Below are 14,724 nucleotides of genomic sequence, written 5' to 3' on the forward strand. Positions count from 1 at the left end.
GCCGTCAAGAAGCCAGTCAAAAATAAGACCGGAAGTGATAACAAAATGAATCAATGGCCTTTCTTTGCCTGGCATGAGGTCGGGTTGTTTATAGGAGTGAGGGAGAAGGAACTTCAAATACCCTAAGGCAGGTCTGTCTTTTCCAGTGCTGCATTTCAGGATCTAGCGCATGTCTAGCACTAAGAAATAGTCAATAAATCTGGTTGAATCAGTGACTCAGTGAATACCCTGGAAAAAATAATAAGACTTAATAAACACTTAACAATATTTAATAAACATTAAACACTGGGCATAGTGAGGTAACTCTTAGACTGTGAATTTGGGGGACAAAAAAGGTGTTTTGGTTATTCAAAGGTCCAAAGATATTTTTTAAGTACACTAGCTTATTCCCTTGAAGGGTAAATTTCAAATAAGCTAATGAATTAACTAGAAGTCAACAAAATTATTTCCAACCATTCCACGAAATATAGTTATTTTTCTTCTCTTTCTAAGCTTCTTCTTCATTCTTACCTTTTCAAGATTTTTAGGTGACAACTGCTAAATTTTAGGGTTTTCTATTTTTTCTTCTCACTCCTGCTCACTTATTTTGGCAAGATTCTCATTTCTTTTATATTTCTTCATTCTCCCTTGGGAAATTTATGTCTGTTTCTAGCATCTGTCTCCCATTCTCTTTTGTGAACACTGGGGTGAAAAATTCATTTATTTTTTAGTAGGATCTTCATTGTCTGTTAATAAATTTCCCCTTCTATCTCTTTGGGGCTTGACAAACCACTTTTCAGATCTCCTGTTCTTTAGGTGCTTTCAGAAGTAACCCATTATTATTTACCATCATCTCAGAGGTAGTCTTTCTTCCTTTTTCCACTCTTAACTTTGGGACGTGTTTAGTATTTTTAGTATCTTCCTGTAACCATGCCAGTCTCCTCCTCTATAAGACTTGATGTCAACTGTTCCTCTTAATAAATAATTGCTTTGTGCTTATCAGTTTCCCATCCTGTTTGCCTGATAGTTGGAATATCCTTAACTTTTGGGCATCTGCTTACTGAATTTATCTCTAAGTATGCATGCCCTGCACACTCCAGGTGCTTTCCCTTTCACTACTTACCCTCTTTCCCCCATCCTCCTTTATAGAGTCTAAAGTTCAAGAGCAGTAAATTTTGTTTCAAGGGACAGGAAGACTGCAGTTCTGCCTACACGCATTCTGCATTTTTCAATGTTTAGATTAATGGCTCAGATAATATTTGCTATGAAAAGCATCATTTGATGACCAAATCTAGTGCAACAATCCATTAGGTCCAACTCCTACATGTGTTGCAAATTTGCATAACAAATCCCAGCTCTTTCTTTTCCTTCTCTAGTTCAACCACAGACTTGCTAAAGCCTTTAGCTGGATTGTCATCATGCTCCTAAAATACGCTCCAATTCTACACTTCCAATCATACCCTTTGTTTCACATAAAACTTAATCAAGAGTAGTTTTATGTAAGTTTCCTGATACATAATGATAAATAGCTTAAGCTACATTCAGTACATTCCCAACCATTATTTTTCTTTCTGTATCATACACAGATAAACCACATTTTATCTATGTTATTGTTTTTTCCATCATATCCATATTCGAATGGTCCTTACTACCTACCTAATAGACAAAATTTAACTCCTTTTCCATTATAATTTTTGTAACCTTTAATCATTAGCCAGTATTAGCTTGTACCTGTAATTTCAAGTAATGTCCATTTCTTCTAAACTAAAAAATTAAGGAATGAATGCTAATCAGTGCTTATCATACCCATCTATTGCATGTGTTAAAATTTCTGAAATATAAACTATACAAAATAGAACAGCTTGAGCCTGGCCAATATGGCTCAGTAGTTGAGCATCTACCTATGAACCTGGAGGTCACAGTTCGATTCCCAGTCAGGGCACATGCCCAAGTTGCGGGCTTGATCCCCAGTGTGCGGCGTGCAGGAGGCAGCCGATCAACGATTCTCTCTCATCATTGATGTTTCTAACTCTCTCCTCTCCCTTCCTCTCTGAAATCAATACAAACATATATGTATATGAAAAAATAGAACAGCTTGAGCTCTCTGGCAGATACCAGCTGATAAATATGATAAAAGTGCGAAATAGTAAAGATTTTGCCCCTCTGATGTGGAAAAGACTGAGGGAGCTAAATAATAATATTGAATAATGTAGCCTCCAACCAGTAGAAACTGTTCAGCAGGCCACAACATAGTGTCTTTTTATGTTCTGCCCTTTTATCAAAAAACAACAATACCAACAACCAACCAGCACGGCATCATACCCACTTTAGATACATGAAAATTTGCACAAATAGAAGTGACTTTCCTGGGATCACTAAGAATCATGGTGATCTGGCCTAATTGGTAATGCTTTTGAGCACCACATTTAACTGGATTGTCTTATAGCACTAATGTTTCTCCACTGACTCAACTTAGCAAGCAATGTATTTATCAAACTATAATAGCCTGAAAATAATTAACAATGAACAATGTAGAAAATAGTCAATTACCAGCTTAAACTTTAAACAAGCACTTACAAGGAAGATTAAAAAAAACAAAACTATCTTGGCTATTGGGTCATTTTCCAGGCTACTAACTGCTAAACCATGTGCAGAACGTGCTTTCAATTTAGCCATCTAGATTTTCTCAAAAGGCAGATAGCTTTGCTCTGCAGGCAGAATCAAGTTGTTCATCAATTTGATTTTTAAAACAAGGCAGTTCTACAGAAAACCAATAAGCTATTTGCCACAGGTTATCTGAAAAAAGATAAAGGGGGGGGGGGGGTGGGCAGTAGGTTTTAAAGACCTTAATTTGTCTGCCTATGAAAGTGAAAAATATAATCTTACTTTGGTTTAGAAAAGGGAAATAGTTGAATAAATTCTACAGCCCGCTCAGTTTCTGGCCATTACCACCAGTCTAGGCTCATTTGAGATACAGCAGTAGCAATAGGTGCCACTACAAATCACATGTAGAAGTCATAATGGCTTTTAAAAGCTGCAGACAAAATTTGAATGTTCCCTATCCAACAAACCATCTCTCATGCCTTACAAATAATCAGATATAGTGAAACTGAAAATTCCACTCTCACAATGGCTGCCTTCCCTCTCCCGATAGCACCAGATCAAAATCTACACAGGAGCAAATGACCAGAGCAGAAGCTAGGTGTATGGAGGGACATTTGCAGCCTGCGTCTACAGAAGTTCTGCACACTGGTGTGATAAACCATTATAGGTTGACTTTTGTTATGTATCATTTGTGCTTTTGTGAATATGACCAAACCTTGGCTTGATCAACCTAGACCTTGTATGAGGTCCCATTGCTTGGTTATAAAACAGGCTGCTGGATGCTAACCCATTCTCTTTCTTTGAGAAGGCCTAGCTTCCAGCTTAATATTCTACAGTAGGATCTCATCCTTAAAACTTCCTTAAGAGTTCACACATGACTCTTCAGGGGTCTTTTTGTCACAGAACTGTGTTCCTGAAAAGTTGTCATGATCCTAATTTTCACACACTAAATCTAAAGTCATCCTTTAGCAAACCCTCCCTAAAGGAAATAATTACCTCTAAATTTATCTTTAGTGTTATGCAAATTTTCGTTTAACCTTTATCACTTATAATTTAACATCTGACTTGCCTTGTAATTTCTGTCTTAAAAGTATGTGTAAGTGAAGGGATACCTAGGACTTTTGTCCAGGTAATTTTAAGATTTTAGTTATTGTTGTTTATTTGATTTGAGTTTTTTTTTCTTACTTTGCCCAAAAATGTAGCCAGTCAACAGCAATTTTATTTATCATCATATCCTATTTATTACCTAAAAAATTTGACTAATAACACAACTCAAAAATAAGAATTGTATTTGCCTCTTTCATTGGTCACAGAAGAACCATTGCTCTGAAACAAGTTTCATTTTAGCCAATTTTAGTGAAAGGAAGTAGGGAGGGAGGGAGGAAGATAAAAAGAAAGAATTTTAAAATAGCATATTAAGGATGACTGACTAAATATAACACTGAAAACAATTACGTGACCAAATCATGAATTGTCCAGAGTTTTTTTTATGCCGAATTTGTAGGGAAGAAAACGATGAGACAGATCAATTTAAGATATTTCAGAAAAAAAATAATTAATTGGAAAATAAGATCAGTTTCCCCTCTTTTTGTTATCCATTCCCATGATTTCTATTACCAAATATGGAATACTGCATGCCAAATCTGCAGCCCAGAACCACAAATCAATCCACCCATAGACATCTCAATAATTCATTATTTCCCCAAACAGAATTTACCATCTTAATCCTCCATAACCTTACTCTTCTTCCCATATTACACACCCTAAAAGCTAAAGAATAAAAATCAGCATGCTGAGGAGATCAGAAAGGAAAGATGGCAACACTGAGGTGCTGAATCCTTACAGATGAGCTGCTACCGCCAGACATCCCCCTAAGTGAGGGGATGGAAAACCATCCTTATTTGACTAACCTGCTATTATCAGGTATTTTATTAGCTGTAGCTGAACACATGCTTGACTGAGATTGTACCTCTGGGAGTTCTTTCCAAATTCTCTACAAGTGAGGCAGTGCAGGGCGGTTAGGAACAAGAGCTTTCGAGTTCAGCAGATAGAGGTTCGAATCTGGACTCTGCTACACACCACCAGACAACCTGATCTCTCTGATCCTCAATTGTCCCCTGTAAACCTATCAAAGAGGTTTATTGTCAGAAGCAACAAGATAATATGTGTAAGTACTTAACAGATGACAAGTACTCAGTGAGCACCAACACATTTTAGCCATTATTATGAGGAAGCTGATGGCTCGTAGCCCAGATGTATAATCCAATAGCACCCTGTGCATATATCGATTACTTCACTAATGCCCTGATTTATAATTATCTAATACCAATCTATTTCCTTCCTTAGACTGCGGGCTATGCTGAAGGCAAGAAAAGTAGCATGTCACTATCTGGTTACCTAACAGGGGCCCTGTGTGGCACAGACTTCCATAAGTATTTGTTGGATGAATGAAAGAATGAACCAAAAATTAATTTAATTTGAGTGTTGAAGTTTATTATTTGGTTAGCTTCTAGTACAAATAGATGGTTTAAAAAATACATATACTGAGTACCATATGATTGCAGCCGCTCTTATAACACATTAATTTTATTTATCAAGAAGCTAATCAAACTTTTAAAGCAGCAAGATATTCTGCTTTGCTTTCACAAATATGTAATTTGCCCTTTTCCTCACTGCTGTAAAGGAGCACTTCCTCTCCTTAAAAATCAAGACAGCTAAGACATGAGGTATAAAAACTGCTCAGGATACAGCTAAGCCGAAAACTGGACTGAGGATTTCTATCTTATCTTTTCTACCCCTTCCAACTCGCCTCTAGAAAAGTTTCTCCCTCTGAATATTTCCTTGCAATGAAGTTATGAAATGAACAACCCCCGTTGTTTTGTGGGGGCTAATGTGGGGATGCAAATGGCGGGAGCTTCTCCGGCAAGTTAAGTCTCCAAATACTAGAATTCACCAAACGGTCTGTCATCTGCAGTCACACCCATACACAACAGTACTGTATAGGAATGCTATTTAAATTTGACCGCTAAAATGTGCTGCCTAATCACAGTGACCATAGAAACAGGGTTTTCTATAAAGACCTGCCCTCCCTTACTCATCATTATTTTCCCGTGTACTGGGAGCATTTTTTCTATAGGGAGGAATATCCCTTCATTGTAAGAAAAGGTGACCTGGTCTGATAAAACTTTAACAGGTGCTGAAATTTATGTATTATATTACAGCCTTCCAAGCCTACACTAATTATTAATTATCCACCTAAGTGTACACTACTTTACACATCCTGCCCCTTAACTAAAGCACTCAGAAAAGCCATTGTACTCTGCCTGACTAACGGACCATGACTTGAACAGCTAAATGGCCTAGCAAATGTAAAGATTTCCCCACACGTACACTTGCCAGTGTTAATGTTGATCCACTGCCTTTGCAACCAACTACATTTCTACAAGCACATTCTGCCGTGAGGAACACAGGTAACTTAGGGAGGGCATCTAGGTGTGGACAGTATCAGCACGTTAGAGCTCATTTATAGAGCAGCTGCCTTCTTGTTTGCATTACTGTTTGGTTACAGTTGTAGGAATAGTGAGTTCTCTTTCTTATTCTGCTCTGTGCTAGAGCAGGTGTGAAGTCAATGCCGCCCTTACACTTGTATCAGCTCAGCTGAGAGAACAGCCGTAAATTTTTATTTCAGAACTAAATGAAACTCATGAGGATATGGGGCAAAATCTCATTAACTGTTCAAATGCCTTTAAAAGACTGTGAGCAAGGTTGCTTTCTTCTCTTTTATTTCCAATTTGGTGTTCAAACTATAAAAGTTTGCAAGGAATGGAAAATGCAATTACAAAATTATACATATTTAGAACCATTTTATTTTTGAAGTAACAAAAAATTTCAAAGATCTCTTTCCCCAACGACCACATCTCCATGGATTAGGTCAGTAACAGAAATAAGGAAACCGGGGTAAAGTGAAAAATGGTTTGTTTCACCAAAAGATTACTTAGCACACTGCTGTTCAGTAGGTCCGTATTTACCCTTAACTAGTTACTACGATGCCTAAGAAAGGTTGTCTACAGCTGTAATAGTGGTCTGCCAACATATTTCAAGTATTCTATGCTCGCTGCATCTCAATTTCCAAATAATATTTGTGAGATCAGGGATAAATAAGGAAAAGGGAAACTCCACAATAAAGAAAAAAAAATAACCACATGCAATATAAAGTATGAATTTGATCCTGTCAGGAGACCAATGTTTAAGGCTTCCAAAAATATGGTTATTAGGCTCATTTCCAATTGCTCAGAAAGTTCTGAAGGAGACAGAGTCACCAATAAACGTTCCTCCATGATTTTGTATTGCCTAATTAAGTACAATCAGTTACACATAAAGAGTTTATGCTTGCATCCAAAGCATTCAGATTTGGTTACTGAACTGTTAAGAGTACAGCTTGGTCTGAATAGCCACGGTGAGGAAAAGGCAAGAGCAATTAGTAACCTAGTAATTTCAGACTAAGGCAGCCACTTTAATGTGATAATACAATGCCAGAAAATCATACTTTGTGATCAGAACATTGTAAAATTAGCTTTTTGTGTGTCTCTTTCTCTCTCATCTTTCTCTTCTTTGTCTCCACTTTCGCCACCAAATGTTATCAGATATTACACTGTCTATTTCATTCAGCTTTTATATGGCCCATGAGGGGGTAGCATTTAATTAATCACTTCCACTTTTTGCCAAAACTCGCTACGTGATTCTCAAGTTTGCATAACACTTTTGCCAAACTGGTCAGATGCAATAATCAGAAAAACAGTCTAGATAAAATAAAAGTAGATATAATAATATTCACAGTAACTGAATTTAAGTGCCTTCATTTAAACACAGAGCAACTACTCAGATGAGAAATTTCAACGAAGCACTAAAATTTGCCCAAGGTCAAACCAACACCCAGCTGAAAACAACCCTTGCTCAGCCCACCATCCTCCACTTCCCCCATACTAGGGCTTTAGTGGGGTTTCCAATCTATAGGAAAGTTGTAAATGTTTTATTTTAAACATAAACAAAATAGCCAGCTATATTTTATACCAATTTAAAGTGAAGCTTCCTTACAGTTTTTCCTATTAATAAACATGTGTCAAGGAACTAAAGATTAATTAATAAAAAATCATTGAGAAGATGAAAAACAGTCTAGATTTGGGCTCTATCTATTAAGTGTTTAGGAATAAATTTAACTTAATCCCAATCTATGCTCCCTACATTTTGCAACTGTTGGTCAACGGGACTGATATTCTGCAGAAGGAAATAAAATGGCGTCCACTAAATACTTCTTTCTACTAAAAAATTATACACAGTTACTTAGGAAAGACTCAGAAATCTTTGCAAGTGAAGGGAATAAAAACTAATCACATACAGAGGCAACATCCTTTGCCAAGTGTCTCTGGAGAAGAATGGACTGAAATGGAAGAAGACTATCTCCAGCACCTTCCTGAGAACATGGAAGGTATGTAATAGTATCTCCTTGATGAAAAGCATCCCACCTGATGGTTACTCCATTATTCAGAAGACCTACAATGCAGGCAGAAAAAGCTCAACTTGTCACCACTCGAGCACCACACCAAGGTGTTTTTAGCCAAGTGAACAATGAAACCTGAGAACATTTAAGTTGGAGCAAAAAATCGCTGGAGGAAAATATTTCACAAAGGGACACATCTGAATTCAACATAGTTGTCCCAAAAGAGGTACTTATTTTATAGGATTACTGTTTTGGCTGAAAAAGAAATCTTTCCATTTGGTCTTGAAGTTTAGAGAACTGAATATTCTATACTATCTCCACCTGTTCTTGCCTTCTGTTCCAATCTCATTAGAAAGTAAGGTGTTTTAAAACTGCTATCACCCAAGGCACAACGAATATAGATTTTTAAAATTAATTACAGACCAAAGAGACAGAGTACCAATGTGTAACTTTGCAGTTCCATAAGATTATAGTCACAGATCAGAGCAGTTATTCCAATGTCTATCACTTTATTACACTGCTCACAGTGACTATGGGGGGTAGGTGTGGCAGATACCACTATCTTCATCTCAGGAATGTGAAAGTTGGGGCTCATGAGAAATTTATCCAAAGTCCCAGTCACCTTGAGGTGAAAAAGCCAAGTCTAAGACCACAGTGACCCCCAGCTAGTCCTTTATTTCATGATGCCTCGCAAGACTTGTAGTGCTAACAACTGGGTTCCCTTGCTTCTTTGGTCCTCATGCACATTATGACGTGAGCAAAGAAAACAGGCTTATTTGTATTGAAGGTCAATAGAGCACTGAAGAAAGATACATTCTTTCATAGACTTTAGGTTCGCAGACCCTGTAACTGCACTGAAGTGTCTCCTGGAGCTGATGGCCAATGAGAGGTTTGAGAAATGTAGTGTTTAATCCCCTGTCCAAGGATCCAGTCAAGAATTGTGTTCACTGCTTAATGCTATCTATCGCAGGCATATTTTAAGTGTCAAGCTTATGCAAAATTCAAAGAAACCATTGTTCCAATGAAAAACGTAGAGAAAAAACTTTATTATTAAATAAAAATAGCACATTTTTATTTCGCATCCAGCTTACCTTTAATGATAGATGCCCTCCCCCCCACCCCCCGCCCTGCCCAGCCCCTGCCTATGTTCTCAGTGGCCTGAGTCATGCATGACTGTGTGCGACAGAGGTGGGGAACTTCTGGCCAAAAGTTGGAATTCAGCTCTCACCACAATTTCATGCAGTCTTGGCATGTTGACTAAAATTAAATGTCGTTTTTTGGCCACACCAATCCTCCACATTAAAGAACAACAAACATAATTGTGTACATATTAAAACAAAATTGAGGGCTTTTTTTGCCCCAGTCAGTGGGCATTCTTGTCTAGAGCTTCAGGATAATATGGCAGGTTGTTGGAAATAAGTTCCCGGGAGACTATTTGGCAGTGGTGCAAGGGAACCGCGGCTGTCTGTCACTCCAGCCCTGCTCTGAATGGCTGCTGTAGGAGACTGTGGGGGTGGGCACTGACCTAAGGCTATGCCAAAGGCTACCGAGGGGACTGGCGAGGGGACTGGCGGCTGGAGCTATGGGCCTGCTGCCCACATGATCTGGATAACATGGCAGGAATTCAAACCGGAGACCTAAAAGTGAAGGTTCTAGGTGATTCGGGTGTTAAGAGGTTGACTCTGGCTAGGTGCTGCCTACCTCCAGGGATGAGGACAACGAAGGCAAAGGCCTTGACAATGAAATGAGAACAGCACGCCTCAGACGCCTGCTCATGCGTGACTCTCATGCCTGTACTTTCTCTTTGCTCCCCATTTCGATAACTTTTTGTCTGCTCCATTCTTTTTTTATGACTTTCTCTCTAATTTGCTGGCCAGAATGTAGAGTTGAGATTCATTTTTATATTTTGCTTATTACATGAAAGCTTGAGCCCTGTTCTTAATTTTTAAAACTGTTACATTGAAAATTATATACTTTCTCTTAACAGAAACTAAATAAACCCTTAAGTTGCTAAGCCCTATACACATGCCCATTTCCTGTCTCTTTCCATTGGCTGTGCCAGCGGCTATTGTGTAGGTTCCCACACCCCCATCCGAACTCTGCAGCTGCGGATGGCCCTGGCTGGACTCACCTTTCCCTACTTCTCTCGGTGTCAAGCTTGGGCACTGAAGCTGTGATGGTCATCCTGAGACAATGAGGAAAAGGACAAAGGAACCGCAGAGACACCAACCCTGCCTTCTCTGGGCTGCAAACCAATTCCAAAAGAGGCTGGCCCCCAGACTCCTAGTACGAGAACAAGTATTCTGAAGCCACCGCTCGTCGCATTTTCCATTACTTCCAAGCAAAAGCATTCCTCCCTGATAGAAACTGCTTTTTACTTTGACTGGAATCTAAAATGGTTTATTTTCTTTTAGGGTCACTACGTTTCTATGTGAGAACTCTTCCTCTGGTATTTAGAAGATCTATACTTATCTGTTAACTGCAGTTTCAAGTAACATTTTTCTGGCATCAGTTCTTCTAAATTTTATAAAACCTGGTTTAGTCCATCTATTTCGACTATAAAAATGTCTATCACAACATTAAATGTGCTATACCCTAGGGTAGGGAGCTGAATGGAAAGGAAATGAGACCAGTGAAAGAGGAATAGAAACCGTTATTAATTGGACAAGAGGAAATAAGTTTATCTATCTGAATACTGGAAACACAACTTTTTCAGTAGACTTTTAATAAATATTGATTTTACTTATTTCCTTTTATAAGTAAGATAATCTGTGGTGTGTTTACTGAAAACTGAAATCTATCACACTGTAATATAGTCTTTTTCCTGACAATAGGAAAAATTCTGTCTAGTCAAGGATACAATACCATAGAATAAATTTCTATAGCTGTCTCTGGTTTAGGGTTTTATCCTGATACTGTAACATGTAAACCTGACTTAAATTTATGGGCTTTCCACTAAGGATTTAAACCCTATATATATCTTATTCCTGCTTTATTCATGAATGACACCATTCAACAGCCATTTACTACGGAGTTCCTACAGCTCTGTGCCAAAGGCTGGTCCATGCATAACACTTTCCTCCTGGTGATGTGACTTAACAGGTTATTATCATATCCTCAATCAATTAAATCCCTTAACTACAGAGTTGGAATGAGTTAAGGTAGAAAAGAAATATCCATTTGAATCATGCTTTAAAAACTACATTTGGAAAATATATCACTAGTGAAATTACTTGAAGGTAAGACAGAGACAAATGGATTAGAAAGAATGATCAACACCTCTAAAGATAAAACACAGTATAAAGATAAAATGGCACACCTAAAAGATCAATCAATGGATCTGTTCCACACTTAAAGACCTGAAAAGTGGCTGACTGGGGACCCATAGGCATTTGTAGCAAAACAGAGAAGAGAAAAGTTGTTCTGAGTCCCAGACTTAGCTCAAAGTTAGCATTAATAAAGTCATCCATGTTAACAGGATGACACTTAAAATGGTCTTATTTTTACTATTTTGGAAAGGCATTTTAAATTTAACATATTAAAATAAGGAAACTCCCATACAAACAAAAAACTAACAAAAAATAAGGCCACTTTAAACATTTCTTCGCTCAGAAATTGCTTGTTACATTATCAGTCCAACAGATAACAGATAATATCAAGATAACCTCAAGCTAAAAAGCGTCCTTAAAAAAAGACAATGAAAATGCACAGACAGGTCTTTACCAATGGACTTGCAAGATATCACTCCCTAACTTCAGAATATTTTCAATGTGAACTGAAATTTCTAAAGCTGACATCCATATTCACAATTCCATTTAATGAAGTTACTAAAATATTATTTGACCTCTGGCACTTTCGAACATCCAGTAATTGCCATTATTGCACAGGTTTTTTATTTTCAATATTTATATTCCTGCGTGGAAAAAGAAATCTGACCAAGAGGTCAAGTTAAATCTTACCAATGCTTTTGAAAATACTATGTTCCTTGTGGTCATTCTTTTCCTTTGTAGGTTAAAGTTTTCAAAACAGCTTTCCTATAAGAGCCTCATCATTGGGTAGTGCCAGTTTTACAAGGAAAAGAAACACTCCCTGTATTAGCATCTACTCACATTTGCCGTTTTACAAGAAGACTGTGCCACTAGCCTCTGCCACTGGGATTTGAAAAAACTCACAACACTTCACCTTTATGCTGGGCTAAACTCAGGGTAGCCATAAACACTTTGAAGTAATACAAACCTAAATATTCCTGCTAGGCAAACGGAGCAGTGGAACCGAATTATAATGAGCTAGCAGCTGTCACAATATGACCACAGTAACCAAATCAAAATATCAACCGCTAACCCAGATGAGATTCAAAGGTCATCCTATAAGCCAGCAGCTTTCTTCAGTTGTGCCTGAAACCTAGATCTGTTCCTGCAGTAAAATGTTCCACTGAGCTAGTTTAGAAACCAGTGACTCTATAGTGGGAAATTACTTAGTGCACTGATAGACAGAGTACCATTAGTGCGATGAGAACCAAATACCACAATAAGGAAACCGAACCATTCACAAAGGGACATGTAAAAACACAGCAGCTGATGTTGAACTAAGCTGCACCCAACCGTACAAAAGTATCACTTTTCACATCCTGCAGTTACCAAATGCATGTCTATAATCTTATTGGCAACTTGTTCACTCAAACAATCTGGTTTTCAATTAAGGCTCTGGAACAATAGAAGGAAAATGCATCCTAAGATCCTTCCTTAGATCAAAAGTTTTAGCTGAAAAATATATTGTATACTACTGTAAAAATATTTGGACAAATAATTACCTACAAAAGTTTAATGTTGGCAAAAATAAAACAAACAGTAAAGTTTTAAAAATACATACATACTCTCTGCATATAGTTCTTGCCAGGAATTTCAAACTATTCCATAGCATACAGTTCTCTTAAAAACAAGACTCGGATCCACTGCCTCTCGGTCCGAGGAACTTATTCTGAAAGCCACCCACTGACCACCTATATAGCTTTCATCTAACTACTTGAAACTGCAGCAAACAAGTTTCCAACAGGTCAGGTATACAGTATTATCCTATATAATAAAAGCCTAATATGTTAAGTGTCCGGTCATCCAGTCGTCCGTTCAACCAATCAAAGCGTAACATGCTAATGATATGCTAAGGCTGCTCAACCGCTCGCTATGACTTGCACTGACCACCAGGGGGCAGACAGTCGACCAGTCGATCAATCGCTATGATATGCATTGACCACCAGGAGGCAGACAGTCTACTGGTGGATCAGTTGCTATGATGTGCACTGACCACCAAGGGGCAGACACTCTGAAGGGTAGGTTAGCTTGCTACTGGCATCCAGCAGATCCAGACTGAGTGAGATGGGCCAGACATGCCCTGGAGACCTCCCTGCCTGGCCAGCCTCCTGTGTCCCTCCCCAGCCCTGATCGTGCACCGGTGGGGTCCCTCGACCTGGCTTGCACCCTCTCACAATCTGGGACCCCTCAGGGGATGTCAGAGAGCCAGTTTCGGCCCAATCCCACAGGCCAGGCCGAGGGACCCCACTGGTGCATGAATTTGTGCACCGGGCCTCTAGCCATTAATAATCACAAGTAGTCATAAGGAAGAAGTGATTTGCTTTCTCTTCAGTACAAAAAAAGGACACAAAAATTGAAACATACTAAAAATGCAAACTGACCAAATGAAAGCAATGAGCCGGGGACTCAGGAAATGCCAGGTATAAGAGTCCATCAATTGGTCAATGCAGGCAGTCAACTCTGTGACTCGATGTTTAAACCTCTCAACTCACCCACACTCACCCACACTCACCCACACTAACCCACACCAAAGGAAAAACAAAAAGCCATGCACACTTATTTTTTCAAAGAACAAATTTAGGGGCTTGCTGTTTTATCTGCTTTAATTATGTTCTTTAAAGGATGTACACAATATCAACTTCCAAAACTCTGTATGGCAACTCAAATTACAGAGTGCAAACTTGGTTATAAACCAAGAAATGTCATTAATTCTTCTAGCATAATAAGTGCTCTTGTGTTCATTTGTTTATTTTTACTTCAGGGATTCATAAACTATTAAATAGGGCACTATATTCAGACATGAAAGCTTATTTCTAAAAAAGTAAATTAATGGAGTCACTCTATTAATCTTATAAATTATGACCCATTTTTCATAAATGAGATACACAAGTAAATCGAATTTTATTATTTTGCTGCCAAACGTAAGTATTATATTACAAAAACTGTAACATTTATTCAAAACCATTCGTGTAAAATATCAAAGTTCAGAATTGTAATAAAGTGTTTTATTAGCATAAAAGAGTTTATGAGCAAATGTTACCAATTCCCGCATCATTTCTCCAAAATAGTGGACTGCCATAAAGAACAATATATGTAATATTCATTCACCCCCAAAAGAAGAAAGTGGTTCATTACTTTTTTCTTTACTTGTAATAAACTAAATTTCACTAAGTGAACAGTTTACAAAAAAAAAAAAAAAAATCAGGTCATCTGCAGTTAATAACTCTTTCCCGTAAAATTAGTGTCACTTATTTCTGTAGCAGACGCCTAATTCAGTTATAGGCATGATTGATTTGACAATAGAGAATCTGGTCCAATAAAGTGGCTGATTTATTT

The 14,724-nt window shown here is 38.0% G+C and overlaps 1 protein-coding gene across 12 annotated transcripts in view; it reads right to left on the reverse strand.

The window, feature by feature from the left end:
- The window catches only part of TCF4 (transcription factor 4), a 339,169-nt gene that overhangs the window by 197,291 nt on the left and 127,154 nt on the right, over window positions 1-14,724 (reverse strand). The window lies entirely within an intron of this gene.

This window comes from Myotis yumanensis, unplaced genomic scaffold (assembly GCF_028538775.1).
Source record: "Myotis yumanensis isolate MYYU_CA2020_CCGP unplaced genomic scaffold, mMyoYum1.0.hap1 SCAF_7, whole genome shotgun sequence".
Classification (NCBI taxonomy): Eukaryota; Metazoa; Chordata; class Mammalia; order Chiroptera; family Vespertilionidae; genus Myotis; species Myotis yumanensis.